This window comes from Aplysia californica, unplaced genomic scaffold, assembly GCF_000002075.1.
Source record: "Aplysia californica isolate F4 #8 unplaced genomic scaffold, AplCal3.0 scaffold00005, whole genome shotgun sequence".
In the NCBI taxonomy this organism is placed as follows: domain Eukaryota; kingdom Metazoa; phylum Mollusca; class Gastropoda; order Aplysiida; family Aplysiidae; genus Aplysia; species Aplysia californica.
This window is the reverse complement of record NW_004797275.1, coordinates 1,788,916-1,804,193: the sequence shown is the minus strand read 5'-3', so window position 1 is coordinate 1,804,193 and position 15,278 is coordinate 1,788,916. Positions and strand designations below refer to the sequence as shown.

The window sequence follows — 15,278 nt, the reverse complement described above, 5'->3', positions numbered from 1 at the left end:
CCCTCTCTCTGTGATAGTGTATGTATGGATTTTCAATGGCTCAATATTTACTTCAACATTTTTAAACAAAAATTTCTTAGCGCAATTAGATTTTATTAGCCCTGAGTTTAACATAAAAGGATTAATCTTCCAAGATTATTATTTTCTTTATATTTTGGTTAACACTTTATGGTACTTGAGTTTGTTATCGCGTGAAAGCATCTCATTTTGCTGGGTTGGACATGAGCGCAAAGTCATTAATTGAGCGCTATTCAGCAGGATAATTCTTCAAAGATTTCAGTGGCCGTTTAATCGGCATTTTGGCGTTGTACTTTAAACATTTAATTTCTCCAATTTGAAGCATGTTTTTCGATAGCGTTCCAATTTGACGCTTTCTTAAATTTCCCTAAAATGATTAAGAAGAAAAATCATATGAATTTAAGTATCATAATAAACTTTCATCTTGCTTTTATAAAAAAAAACATCTTTGCCTAACTTGCTTCAATTATCACTGCCTCTCCCTCCCTACACCTGGGTAAAGGCCACGAATAGACCCTTTCCCCCTTTCCTTATTCAGGGCTAGCTGTTCTATGATATTCCAGGCCTTCCTACTTTTCTGTACATCATTATCTGTGACTTTTCTTGGTTTTCCATGTGGCCTTCCCCTTGGTCTCTAGTCTTGTGGATTCAATCCAACGATTTCTTTGTTATGCATACTTGCTTTGTATGTGCATTTGTGCAAGGGTTATATGAGCCGTAAGTCCTATCTTGATCCCCCACCCCATGCCTCTCCTGTTGGCCCCTTGCCTCTACTCTTGTAGCCATCAAATGCCAACACGGGGTTCTAGGAATCTAAATCATGAAGCCAACATTTTCCCCGGGAAAACAGCACTTTGTGAATCATTCTTTCGCATTTGTTTTGATTTCGTATTGATTCAAATCCAGAAAAGACCAAAAACAAGACATTTTGAAGGTGGGAAACGAGTTTTAGGCGGAACATGATACAGTTTGGCGGGTTTTAGGGGTCTATAGATTTTTGCCTGCCTGAGTTGTTTTGGTTCCAAGCCAGTTTTCTAGATGGGAACAGGACACAGAGACCTGGCTAGACACCAAAAACAGCTGAGGCAGGCAGAATGGCGAGAGACAGAGAGAGTTTTATTGCAGGACAGTCTGAGAAGCAGAGTCTAGCGACTGGAAAGGCTAATGTTTCAGTTTGGTAAAAAGGTTTACGACACTCACAAATCCATAAGGTCAAATTATTTTGAATGTGTGGGACGGAAGTTGACTGGTTTCAAGTCTGATCACAGCACAGCACGGCTTGTTTTTATTCTGTTAAATCGGTACTGTTGACAATTTAAAATTTCAAGTTATTAAACTGTTGACACCTTTGAGTAAGAGCACCGGTCTTTATAAAATGGATACTTTTGTTCGAATCAATGATGTCATAGAACCAGAACAAGAACAAAAACAAGAACAAGAACAAGAACAAGAACAAAGAGAAAACCTAAACAAAACAATAGCAAGAAAAAATCAATTAAATTCCCCATTGAAACTGCATTGCATTCAGATCAATTAAGAAGCTGGCTAGTCTGAGCCTGCCTACAGGGTCCCACCCTTTGTGTACGGTATACAACATCTTAGCACTGGGGCTGGCGCACTCATCAAGTAGCTTCCCCACACAAAGGTGGGTTGTAATCTGTGAGTTTTCATTTGGTTCTCTAATGAAGTTTCGAAAAAAGCAAAGAGGGAGGGGGGGGGCAGGGTGTGTATAATAATTTGACTGACTGAAAAGTATTGTTGATAGACACATATACACAAGAAAACTGACAGCTGAGACACTCAATAATATATTGAAAGATTCGTGGAAGTAGCTAGAATCGATAATATGATTGATTTGCTGGGGGAGTCGAATTAAATGATACAGTACCTGTATAAACTTGACATGTGGTATACACTTTATCATGACGAAGTATGCTCTTCTGTTGGTATTTTCTCTTTTACTGCCCCAGCTTGTTGAGTTGTAATACAGTGCAATGCAGGCTGCCTGAAATATTTATTGCTTTACTTGACCTGGCTTGACTTGACTTGATTTGACCTGACTTGCCTTGACTTGACTTCAATTTGATTTGCTTTGCTTTACTTTACTTTACTTTACCGTATTTTACGTTGCTTTATTTTACTTTATTTTATCTTACGTTACGTTACTTTTCTTTACTTTACTTTACTTCACTTTACTTTACTTTACTTTACTTTACTTTACTTTACTTTACTTTACTTTACTTTACTTTATCCTTCCTGTATTGTTGGATGTCGAGGTGAGGTACAATTTTGGGTTAAGAGCTAGGTGGGTGTCTTCAGTGAAGTTGTTGATATGTTATTAGTTCGGAGAACCTCTTTAACGTCGTCCTGCCAAGTTTTGCGTGGTCTGTCCGTGCTCTTGTATCCTGACTATTTTGAGTTGTACAGCACGGAGGAAAGTAACAGTTGGTAAAATACGAGACTGAGCGACCAAACGAAAGATGCTGCGTTGAGTTTGAAACCAAAGTGTACTAAATAGAGGACAGAGCTGGATAAAGAGGGAATTATTTAAAGATAAAATACGGTAAAAATATGTCAAAGACGGCCACCCACTGTGAAAGAGAAAATTGGTTGTCTCAGATCTGTTTTTAATCTCTCTTTCTATTCCCCCCCCCCTGCCCTCCTCTCTCTTCTTTCACTCGCACACACACAGAGGCACACAAACACAGCCATACACATCCACAGACACACACAAATATACACACGCACAAACACATACACAGCATCTAAACACTCAAGCGCACTCATAACTTATTTGAAAAAATAGTTTTCTTTTCCATTTCTAAAAAAAATAATTGATCTCAGACGCTTTTGCTGAACGATCCTCTAGAGAAAACCATACAAAATCCTTTATCTGCATTAACCCTTAACAGCAGAAAGCATTGCATCATGATTAATTTTGGTTTCATGTGTAGCTTCGTCTTTACAAAAAGACGGGATAAAGTATTGGTCTTCGATTGATGTATAAGTAGACTAGAAATATATTTAGTAGTGAACTAATAGTGAGACTTCGGTGACGTATATTATTCTGGTAAGAATTAATTAAAAAGAAGACTTTTGTCGACGATTTTTGGCTGGGATTGTCATTAAAATCGATCCAGATCTCTATAGATTTCTTTACGAGTGGGCGACTTGATATACTTTGGTGGGCGGCGGGGGATCATCCGGGTATTGACAGGTGTCATCTTATGCCACGCTTGTAAATACCTGTAGGTAGGCGGTTAAACCCCCCCCCCCCCAAAACAACAACAACAAAAAACAAAAAAAAACAGCAACAAAAAAAACTCACACAAAAACCCACAAAACAAAACAAAACAACCCCCCCCACAAAAACAAAACAAAAACAAAACAAAAAAGCAACAACAAAAAAACTCAAAACCCCCCACAAAAACCCAAGAAAACCCCCAAAACAACATCAACAAAAAACAACCCCAAAATCCCAACAACATATTATTTAACCTCATAAAGGTGGCCACAAATGAGCGCTGCTTACAAACCGTGATCGTTATGTTACTTTGAGGAATGGAATTATTTAGCTCATAATGTAAAGCTTCACACCTTTAGGATAACGTACCTCCAATACAGATTACAGCTTCAATTTCGTGCATTTGATATAAGTGTGACGTCAATATGGATTTCCCCCTTTTTAATGTAAGCGTTTCATGCCTTAAACATGATCTAAAACTGTTTTAGGGCATAAAAACGCCCAACTGTGCAAAACTGTGAGGCTATTCCTTTACTACAAAACAAGAATTATTCCTTTTTTTCTATTTTTTCAAATGTTAGAATTACTCGTACTATGATAAAAATGATAATAATAAAGCATAAGTAATAATAAAAGTAATAATGATAATAATAATGATAATAATAATATTTATAATAATAATAATAATAATGACAAAAACAACAACAACAACAACAACAACAACAACAGCAACATTATATTATTATAATAATAACAATAATAATAATAATAATAATAATAATAATAATAATAATAATAATAATAATAATAATAATAATAATAATAATGTTTGGCTCTTTTCGTCTATGCAGACGGTCAGTTTAGATTAATTAAGGTGGTCTCAAGATTGTCTTCATGTACCTTCTTTCATGGCTAATTTTTCCTGAGTTTGATGCGCAGATTCTGTCATGTTGTTTTCCGTTCGTCGTTGATGTTTCTCAGCCTGGTTGTTTCTGATGCTCCTGTTTGTTTTGATCAAAAGACTTTTTTTTTCAACAATGGTTTTACTAGGGCATTTTTTAAGTAATTAAATAATCATTAATGATTTTGGTAACAGTAAGCTCAATCACATCGCTACAGTCTGTCAGTCTGTCTGTCAGTCTGTCTGTCTGTCTGTCTGTCTGTCTGTCTGTCTGTCTGTCTGTCTGTCTGTCTGAAGTATCGATTGGATTTTCTTCTATTTCTTCTATTTCTATAATATGCGATTGAGTTTAACTACCTTCAAAGATTTTGGTTTATCTTTTTCTTAATGAAGTTTGAAAACACTTTGAATTTTGTCAGTGGGCGGTTGATTAGTGCTCTAGTATGGTTTGATCCGTCTTTCCTATCCAACAACTATTATCTTCATCTCTTTGTCTTTCCTTAATTTATCTGTTAGTTGTTCTCTATATGGTAACACCTGTAACCTTTTGTACATATATATGACCTAATTGTGCTGCAAGTGCCGTACAACTCTTACTAAAACTAAAACAAATGTGTCTGTTTTTTTGGTTTTTTGGTGTACTTTACCACATGAACATTCGCTGAACTGTCTGCCCTTTTTCAAATTGCGGTCTTAGAAAAGCAAGGTCCTGCCTCAACTATCCTTCCTCTTGAAATATTATTGGTGTCATCTTTAAGTCTTTTCTTTTGCTTTTGATGGAAAAATACCCTTCTTTCTTGAATGAAAATTGATATTATTTGCCCTTGAAGGAGGTGGTGGTCGCTGGGGTTAGAGGTAAAATTAGCGAAAGCGTTTACTCACAATATCTACCTCAAGCGAAGAACAAAATTAGCATGAGTATGCTTAAGAAAGTAAAAGAGCACGAGCTATGATTTTTACATAAAAACGTAGAGGGAATACGTCATAGATCTAGAGGGCACCCCAGATTACTCTAAACACACAACTTCCCAGTTAGAACCTCATCAAGTTGGGGTCGTGAGGTGCAGCAATCATATATACTTTCATTAATCATGCTAAAACGATAATACATTGAGCTAGGGAGGTGGGAACTGCATTAACATAATATGTAGCGCGTGAATTGCAGGCTGTGGATAAGTATATTATTGTTAGAAAGAATGTGAATTGTAAACAAGTCGATAACAGATAATCTTATAAAGTGCCTGCCATGATATTATGTGACTTAATTGTGTTGTAAATGCCTCATTAGAATAAAAACTGAAGCTTTTAAAAAAAGTAGTAGAAGTAAAAACCCAACTCTGTGAAAAGGCTTCGTCGCAAAAGTGGAAGCCATTGTTGACACTTCTATCTGTTAGGCAAACAAACAAACGAGTCAAAATCTGCAGATAAAGAAGGTGTGAAGCGGCACATTGCAAAGTTTATGCGGTCTGTGTGACGTGGTTTGCGCAATCTCCTTTAAATCCTAGCACATACTCCAATTGATCAAGTGTGCTTAATCTCAACTATTGTAACAGCTGTCAGCATATTATTATTATACGCAAACTTGAACAGTGAGTTGGGGGAAATCGTTCCCAGACATGAAAATATGTGATTGAGAGAAACGGAACAAAAACACATCACTTTATAAAGTTAGAAATACATTTTATGAATGGTTGCAAGAAAGATACACTCCTTTCAGAAAGATAAGCATATCACTAATAGATGATCAATAGATTTTTCTGGAATTTTGAAAAAAAATTCTCGCTCAAAAGATCATGCGACATTAATTAAGTCAGTTAAGTCAAAGATGGCAGATAAGAAAAACAAATAAAAACGCAGATAACGTGAAAGGAAAAAGTACAGAAACGCAATAGATTCAGGTGCTCGTCAATTTTTGGGGTCATAGAGAGTTATTGGTGTCATATTAAAGTCTGCTCTTTTGCTTTTGATGAACAATTGCCCTTCTTTTCCTGAATGCAAAACGATATTATTTGCTCTTGAAGGAGGAACGGGTCGCCTGATGTTAGAGGTATCATAAGCGTGAACATGGTGGCCAAACTTTGGTGACTTCCAAAGCCCGAGTGTCCTTGAAAACTACACATTTACAATTCTTTGTGCTTTTGTTCAACACTTTTTCAGCAAAATACACGCAAAATATGTTTTAAATAGACAACAAAGGTGCCAAGCCCAAAACAAAACAACAACCGACAAAAATTGCAGAACGGTAAAAAAAATATAGGTTAATTGATTTCATTACTTCAACGAATGCACGATTTGCCCACGATGACACATAGATTATATCATCGATTTTAAGGACAAGCGGGCTAACCCAGATTTTGGGAGTTTCCAGAAATCTTGACCTACACTGAAAGTGAGTATTGTTCTACCTATAGGAGAAGTTTGGTTTTATTGGTGTGTATATTTGTTTGGTAACAGATAAAACTCTCCTTGTATCTTAAAGAAACTGAACAAGGGTTCAACAACTTTTCCTTCAATTTTCTCAAAATAGTATTTTACGGGATAGCTCTCTTGTGCTCAAAAGCGACCATATATTTCCAGTCGTATTGCTCAACGTAAAGTGTTATTGTTAGTCGATTGTCAGCCTTTTATTAATAATACTTGCGCGTGTGGTATCGCAGCAAGGTGCTTCGCAGCCTTACGCAGGGGACCCGAGTTTGAATCCTGAGTGGAGACAATTCCAAAGGAGGTACTTGAGGCCGATTTAAGAAAAAAAAAAAAAAGGAAAGCAAAGCTGGCCTTAAGCATGACACAGCTCGGGTATTGTAAAGGTCGTAACTCTGATTTAGAACCATCCAGTAATTTAGCTTAAATGTTGTACGTGTATTGTGAAGTCGCCTGTGGCCTTTGCCGACAAACTAAGAACTCAATTTCAACTCTATTTTTAGCCAAAGGGGACTTAGACCCTTTGTTTTTTTAACACTTTCCTTCGTAAAACGGGGTGACAGTTTATTCTGAAATAGATATATACTAAATTCATTGGGAGGGCTTCCCAAATTGAGTCCTGCAGGATCTTAAATGAAGACTGTAAAAATATAATAATGTTCGACCAGCTCTTAAACTAAACTACCCCCCCCCCCAATTTTGAACATTATTATTCTTTTAAAATTGCCGTTCCTTTATCTGTGGTACCGTTTGCATGTCCTCAAGAAACTTGAAATTCAAAATATAAAAGAGGTAGGAAAACAACATGATGAAGGTACAATTGTCGAAAGAATGAAACGGTTTTTGTTTGTTGGGTTTGTTATATTTTTCTCTCGCTCTCTCCTATAAGATGTTGCTTTCGTGGACTAGCAGATTTGATCAATTTGCTGACGAAATCAAGTATCGTAATAGATATTGCTACACTAGGAGATGATTCCTCGTCCCCCTTTTCTTCCGCTGAAATAAAATCACCAAATTGCTTTTACATTTTTACATGATCTCCCACGCAATTTGTTCCAGAAAGCGAGAAGGAACACACACACGTACACACACACATACACACAGACATACACACAGACACACACACAGACACAGACACACAAACACGCACACACACATACACAAACACATACACAGATATACACACAGACACACACACACAAACACGCACACATACACAAACACACACACATAGACATACACACAGACACAGACACACAAACACGCACACACACACACGCACACACACACACACACGCACACACACACATACACAAACACACACACAGACATACACACAGACACAGACACACAAACACGCACACACACACACGCACGCACACACACGTACACACAGACACAAACACACACACAGACATACACACAGACACAGACACACAAACACGCACACACACACACGCACACACACACATACACAAACTCACACACAGACATACACACATACACACATACACACACACACACACACATACAAACACACGCGCGCACACACACGTACGCTCACAAACACACACACACACACACACACACACACACACACACACACACACACAGAGGGTTCCGAAAGATAGTTAAATTAATTTAAAAAAGATAAATAACTTGGAGAAGGAATACCCTCCCCCCCCCTCTCTCCAGCTATAGATTTCTACAACTTTTGGAGTGAGCACAGAATACCTACAACAGCTCACTGGCAGCGGGGAAACAAAATTGCGTTAGGCATCCTAGTGAAATCAGGCGCTTGTCACAGTTATGAACGTGAAGAAACCAACATTTTTTGGTGCTCATTGGGAACTTTAAAAAAATCGAATTATTGTTAGGGAATTAACACTTTTTATACCCATTAAAAAAAATAATTCTGTGTGGATTTTACTGGAAAACGTTGATCAAAGGCATAGATGTTGTAAATTATCTTAAGTTTCCAATGATTTTCAAACTTTAAAAGTCATCAAACTTTGGCGGCCATTTTCTGCTGGGTTTACCTCTGTCACCAAACAACCGCCACCTTGTATTGCAAATATCTCGACTACCTTTTTACGAGTTCCTAGAAAAGGCGGTAAAAAATTAGCCGAAAGATCGTTCGCCCACCTTGCTCCGTCAGTTTGGAACTCTCTTCCCCAACCCTTGAGACATACAACATCTGAGTCTAAATTTAAATCTTTAAAGACACATTTAATGACATCCTTTTTAAGTCAGTAGATTCATGTTCGGTACAATGTTATGTAAATGTCTATGTATCCATTTATGTATTTTGTGAATTGCAGTGTATATATTATTTTATTCTCATTTCGTGACGATGTGTAATCGTGTGCGTGTGATAAGCAAGTAGATGTGTGTGTGTGTGTGTGTGTGTGTGTGTGTGTGTGTGTGTGTGTGTGTGTGAGTGTGTGTTTGTGTGTGTTTGGCATACATGTGTGCGTGTTATGTATTCGTGAGTGTGTATGCGTGTGTTTGTGTGTGTGTATATGTATATGTGTGTGTGTGTTTGTGTGTATATGAGTGTGTGTGTGTGAGTGTGTGTGTGTGTGTCGCATGCATGAATATTTTTCTTACATGCATTTATGTAAAGCGCCTAGAGCTGTGTTTACACGGGAGTGGGCGCTATAGAAATGATCTTCATTATTATTATTATTATTATTACCTTTACGGATAGATTGGTATTTTTTTTCTCGTAAAAATCAAGACAAATGTACACGCTTAAAGATTATACCAACCACTCAATTTGTCCAAAAATTGACGAGCGCATAATTCAACTGCGTTGTGACACACTTGTTGAATCGCACGCATATTAGAGGAAATCTCACCCTGACAGCTTAATAATAAGGGAATCCTTACCTCGTTGCACTATAACTTCAATATAAAAGAAATGGAAATCTTAAAAAATCGAAATAACTCACTTTCATCAAAGTATACAGGGTGTGGGGAAGGGGGGGGGGGGTGGGGGGAGTCGTAAAACGTCTATGTCCTCAGAACACAGCATAATTCCTGACAATAGATTATTAAGTACACATATTGTAGAATAGTGATGCTGCTGCAAATGCTGTCACTGTTGTTGTTGTTGTTGTTGTTGTAGCTGCTGCTGCTGCTTCTGTTGCTGTTGTTGTTGTTTTTGTTGTAGATGGTGTCAGTGGTGGTGGAGTTGTTGTTGATGATGGTAATGATCCTGACAATAATTTTCTTTTTTTCAAGTTACAGACAAAAGAGAGTCAAACTCTGTTTTACAGAATAGAAAAAAATAACTGGGAAACGAAGTTTTACGAAAGAAACAAACACATAAACAAACAAAAACAAAAAACAAAACAAAAACTGCGACGTAGAAAAGAAGGACGGGATGAAAGGGAGATGTATTCGGTAATCACGCCTGCCTACGGTATAACACTTCCATTGCTCGGTCGATTACTCAAAACAATTTCGCTGATTGATTCTGTGACGGGCCCTGGGGATAGCTGCCACCTCTCTCCTCAAAGGTCATGAGGTGAGAAGCAGATCTTTTCCCAAGGATAGTCCTCACTGCTAGAGGCCACGAGAGATGGGAGGTAATAGGGAAGGGAGAAGAAGGAAAGAGGTTGACTTATTGTATGCAAGCACACTGCCAGTACTACTGGTACAGGCATGAATATGATATTTATATTTTGTACCGTCGGTAGCCTTGTAGTTAGGGTACCGGACTCGAAATCATGAGAATGCGGATTCGGAGGTTCCAGGCTCAAACACCCCCTGATCCGTTAACGGTTGCTGTCGGTGGCCCTGTGGCTCTTGGACTCGCAATCGTATGAACGTGGGTTTAAATCCCATCAGGGGCCCGACGTTGTGTATTTGGGAAAGACACTTTACACGGGTTTTCCTCACTTCACACAGGTGGGAATGGTTAAACGGCTATGGATAGCCAAAGATCTTGCCAGTCTGCCAGTGTTTTAGCGTGTGCAATGAAAAGTTTACACTGTATGCTTCCCGGGAAGCCATGAAGGTTTCTGGGTGTCCGGGGGTCTGCTGGGGTAATATATGCTTGTAAAGCTTGTTGTGGAGCATGCTCAATACGAATACAATTATTATTTTTTAAACTCTCTCTCTCTCTCTCTCTCTCTCTCTCTCTCTCTCTCTCTTTCTCTCTCTCTTTCTCTCTGTCTGTCTGTCTGTCTGCCTGTCTGTCTGTCTGTCTGTCTGTCTGTCTGTCTGTCTGTCTGTCTGTCTGTCTGTCTCTGTCTGTCTGTCTGTCTGTCTCTCTCTCTCTCTCTCTCTCTCTCTCTCTCTCTCTCTCTCTCTCTCTCCTTTGTAGCACTGTCTATTCAGTAACATCGCTGTTGTTGGTATGAATGATGTAATAAGGAAAATTTGAGATGCACAGACCAAACAAACTGTGGAAAAAATATTAAAAAAATAAATAAAGCCTTATCGCCACAGGAGCAGAGCTCAGACGACGAGTGGTGTAGGTGGCCTAGTGGTTGGGCTTCCGGACTCGTAATCGTGAGATTGTGGGTTCGTGGGTTCGAACCTCAGCTCCGGCCGACGTTGTGTCCTTGGGAAAGGCACTTTCCTCGAATTTAGCACTTGGCTCGTTCCTTTCGGAGATGGACGTTAAACTCCGAGGTCTCACCTCTTAAATGACCTGACAATCTTTATAGGCGCGTAAAACCTACACCTTTTAATTTCACAAAAAATCGAGTGCTGTGGAACTTGCATAAACAACTGGCCATTTGTATAAGACAACCACCTGTACAAACGATCACCTGTATAAGACAACCACCTGTACAAACGGCCACCTCTATAAGACTATCACCTGTACAAACGGCCACCTGTATAAGACAACCACCTGTACAAACGACCACCTGTATAAGACAACCACCTGTACAAACGGCCACCTCTATAAGACAACCACCTGTACAAACGATCACCTGTATAAGACTATCACCTGTACAAACGGCCACCTGTATAAGACAACCACCTGTACAAATTGAATCATCCCATTAGCCAACTTACGTTTTTTTCTTTTGTTTTGTTTGGTTTTCTTTTTGACATAATAAGGACATAGTGTAAGAGACCCACCTGTCTAAGACAACCACTTTCCTCCTCAACAATGGGTGGCCGTCTTAAATTTCTTCCACTGTTGTTTTCTCTTGTTTTTTTCCCTTCTTCTCCGGTCTTAAGATTCCGTAATCAAATCAGGCAGGATAGCCACGACCGTGGTAATTAATGATTGTTTGTGGAGCCAGTAGAACACTGATTATTGTCCTTATTCGCCGTGCTTTGAATGTAAGGTGGTATGTAATGGTTTGTGTGTGTGTGTGTGTGTGTGTGTGTGTGTGTGTGTGTGTGTGTGTGTGTGTGTGTATGTGTGTGTTTGTGTGTGAGAGTGTGTTTGTCTGTGTATGTATGTGTGTGTGTGTGTGTGTGTGTGTATGTGTGTGTGCCTTTGTTTATTATGTGTTTGGGTGTGTGTGTATGTGTATGGGTGTATGTAAATATGTTTGTGAGAGTGCATCTTTCTGAGTGTGGGAGCGGATATGTGTATGTTTGTGTGTCTGTGTGTATGTGTGTGTATTTGTGAGGGTTTAGAAAAGACTTGGCCTATCTGTGGGGGGGGGGTGAACATGGGGACTTTCGTTGTTTCGTATTTTCGCTTTGGAGGTGGCACCTTTCTTTTTCTCTAGGGAGAGAGTGTATATTTATGTGTGAGTTTTTCACTGACGTGTCTTATGATATACATGTCTACGTCATGACATTACTCCAGTTCACAATGGAGAGAACAATTTGACTCTATCTGGAACAAAAACGAAAGGCAAGGAGGGAACGTTTTAGGGCAGTAGAATATAGATAGATTGGTGTTTTGCCCTTCTTTCATGCCCCCATGTTTCGCATCAGCGGCGTGCAGCGGAGTGTTTTTTTTTTTACAAAAAGCAAAATGCAGGGCCCATGACAGTGTACGATCTAAGATATTATAATTCAAGTCTATGAGATTCAAGTCGACGAGATTCACACACAGTTGCCTGTCTTCGGTGCAAACTGACAAAAAATCAGCCACACGCTCAACCCGTGCATGCGTGCTCGAGTACTCGTTATTCGCGAGCGGCATCTTGCTCCAACCGCTCGAGTAGTTAAGTATCGCCAGTTCTCGGATCAGTGCTGGTCGGGTTGTACCATACTTCAGGACCGGCGTCCCTAGCAGTGTCTCCGTTTTTATGGTAGGGATTAAAAAAATTCTCCACCCCCACCCCCTCTCTCTCTTTCTCTCTCCTCCCCCTATACACACCCTCTCTGTCTCTCTCTGTCTCTGTCTCGGTCTATCTTTTCTCTCTCCATCTCTCTCTCTCTCGCTCTCTCTCTCTCTATTTCTCTCTCTCTCTCTCTCTCTCTCTCTCTCCCTCTCTCTCTTTCTCTCTCTTCACCTCTCTCTACGTCTTATCGAATTCAGTATAATATCTATTTTTGGACCAACTGTCACCTTGTTTTACGAAGGAGGGGGTAAAAAAACCCCCCCCAAAGGGTTTAAGTCCCCTTTTGCTAAAAATAGAGTTGAAATTGAGTTCTTACTACGTCGGCAACAGCCACAGGCGACCACAGTACACGTACAACATTTGAGTTAAATACCTGGATGGTTCTAAATCAGAGTTACACCTTTACAATACCCGAGTTATGTCATGCTAAAGTCCAGCTTTGTTTTTTTTCATTTTTTTCCCATTTTTCTTAAATCGGTCTCAAATACCTCGATTGAAATACCTCCACTCAGGATTCAAACTCGGATCCCTGCGTAAGAATGCTTGAGTATTATTGAACTTGGCATCGAGTATTACTACTACTTGGCATAAGTAGTATCGAGCTCGATATCGAATGCTCAAGCAGTATCGAGCTTTTGCACCAAGCGCCGAAGTATAATCGAGACTGGCATCGAGCGCAACAAGTAGTATAATATCGAGTACCACTCATCACCTCCAACCTTCCACTTCTTTTCCCTCTCCTTTCAGACAGACTAACTCCTCCTTCAAAGCTTGAGGGATTAGGAAGACAGAGCCCACCGGGTGCTGGACTCATCCATAAGATCAGAGTTTTAGGGAAATAATTTGTTTTACTGAGAAATGGTGACAACTGTCGCCTCTCACGAATAATTGCTCGATAAAAAAAGTTAAAAGTTAAAGCTCCAAAATCACCAGAGACGTAAAAGGATGGAAATTAGTTAATATTATTTGTCTTCGTCTCTTTCGTTTCTCTGCCCCCCCCCTTTTTTCTACCAAACTTCTCTTTTTTCTTCCTCTCTCTTTCTCTCTCTCTCTCTGTTTGTCTGTCTGTCTGTCTGTTTGTGCGTCTGTCTGTCTGATTCTGTCTCTATCTATCTATCTATCTATCTATCTATCTATCTATCTATCTATCTATCTATCTATCTATCTATCTATCTATCTATTTATCTATCGTTATCTTTGTGTTTCTTTAACCCGTCTCCCTTCATTTTAACTGTTGTTTTTTCTGTAAGTCATTCTATTTTATTATCCATTTAAAAAAAATTATTTTCATTTTTTAAAGTGATCAATTTGATTCTGAGAATGCTTGCTCTGTGTGAAGTTAAGTGGCAAAATTTAAATGCCATAATAATATGTTGTTTTAATGTCTATCTTCGAATTACTATTTAGGAACCTCGCCCGCTCCCCCGACCTACAGGGTGAGGGTGGTTGAAGAGTGCCACTGGCAAGTCCTACTTCTTTATCTTCCCTCTGTTATTTCTGTCTGTCTAACTTTTTCCTGGTGTGGTTTGCTTCTTCTTTCCTATCAAACTACTATCGTCTTTATCTCACCTCCTTCTTTTTTATGTTTGTTACTCTTTTGTAACACCTCTAATTTTCGGCACTCATACGACCTTATTGTGTTGCAAGTGCCGTAAAACTCTTACTTAAGCTAAAGAAAAGAACCACAGAACAACAACAACGTAGTCCGGTTGGAATAACCAGCAACTCTGACAAATGGAATGCAGGTGTTTGTTTAACGCCCACATAGACACAAATTAGATCATTTAGGAGAAAGGTTTTGACCTCACCTGTTTGGACCAATCTGGTCTGAGAGGGATACAACGTCCCAGTAGAAAGACCAGGACATTTGAAATAAAGTCCGCCTTCATTGGAATTAAACTCGGGGGTCTTCTGCGTGCGACGTCGCAACACCTAACCCCTAGTCCAGATACGCCGTTGACAACTCTGAACCGAGGATGTTCCGAATTTTCTTTTTAAGTACAATTTTTCATCAAATCCTCTAACATATCTCAACCATTGAATTTCAAAGTTCTATCCGACATTTTTGGTCGTTTTGAGTTAATAAGGCCATGAGGTCAGAAACTCTATTATGTTCTATTGTTATCTGCTCTGTCAAAATCATAAGATTATTCAGAGTTGCTATTAAAATATTCAAAGAATTGCATTCGAAAAAGCTTGACAGGCTGTGAATTTCTCCAAACTAAGTATCGATCTAATAGAACTTTTAAATTCTAGAGTAGTGGTAGATCTATATATATTATCATTGTAACGAGTTTGATTTGAAGCTGAGTCTACATTGTTTCCACCTCCTAGTTAACTATTAAATATCTACATACAAACACATACCGACACGCACACACACACACACACACACACACACACACACACACACACACACACACAC

General features: G+C 39.0%; 1 long non-coding RNA gene across 1 annotated transcript in view; it reads left to right on the top strand.

Moving 5' to 3' along the window:
* Window positions 1-15,278, top strand: part of LOC106011319 — a 26,815-nt gene that overhangs the window by 4,112 nt on the left and 7,425 nt on the right. The gene's annotated exons all lie outside the window — the stretch shown is intronic.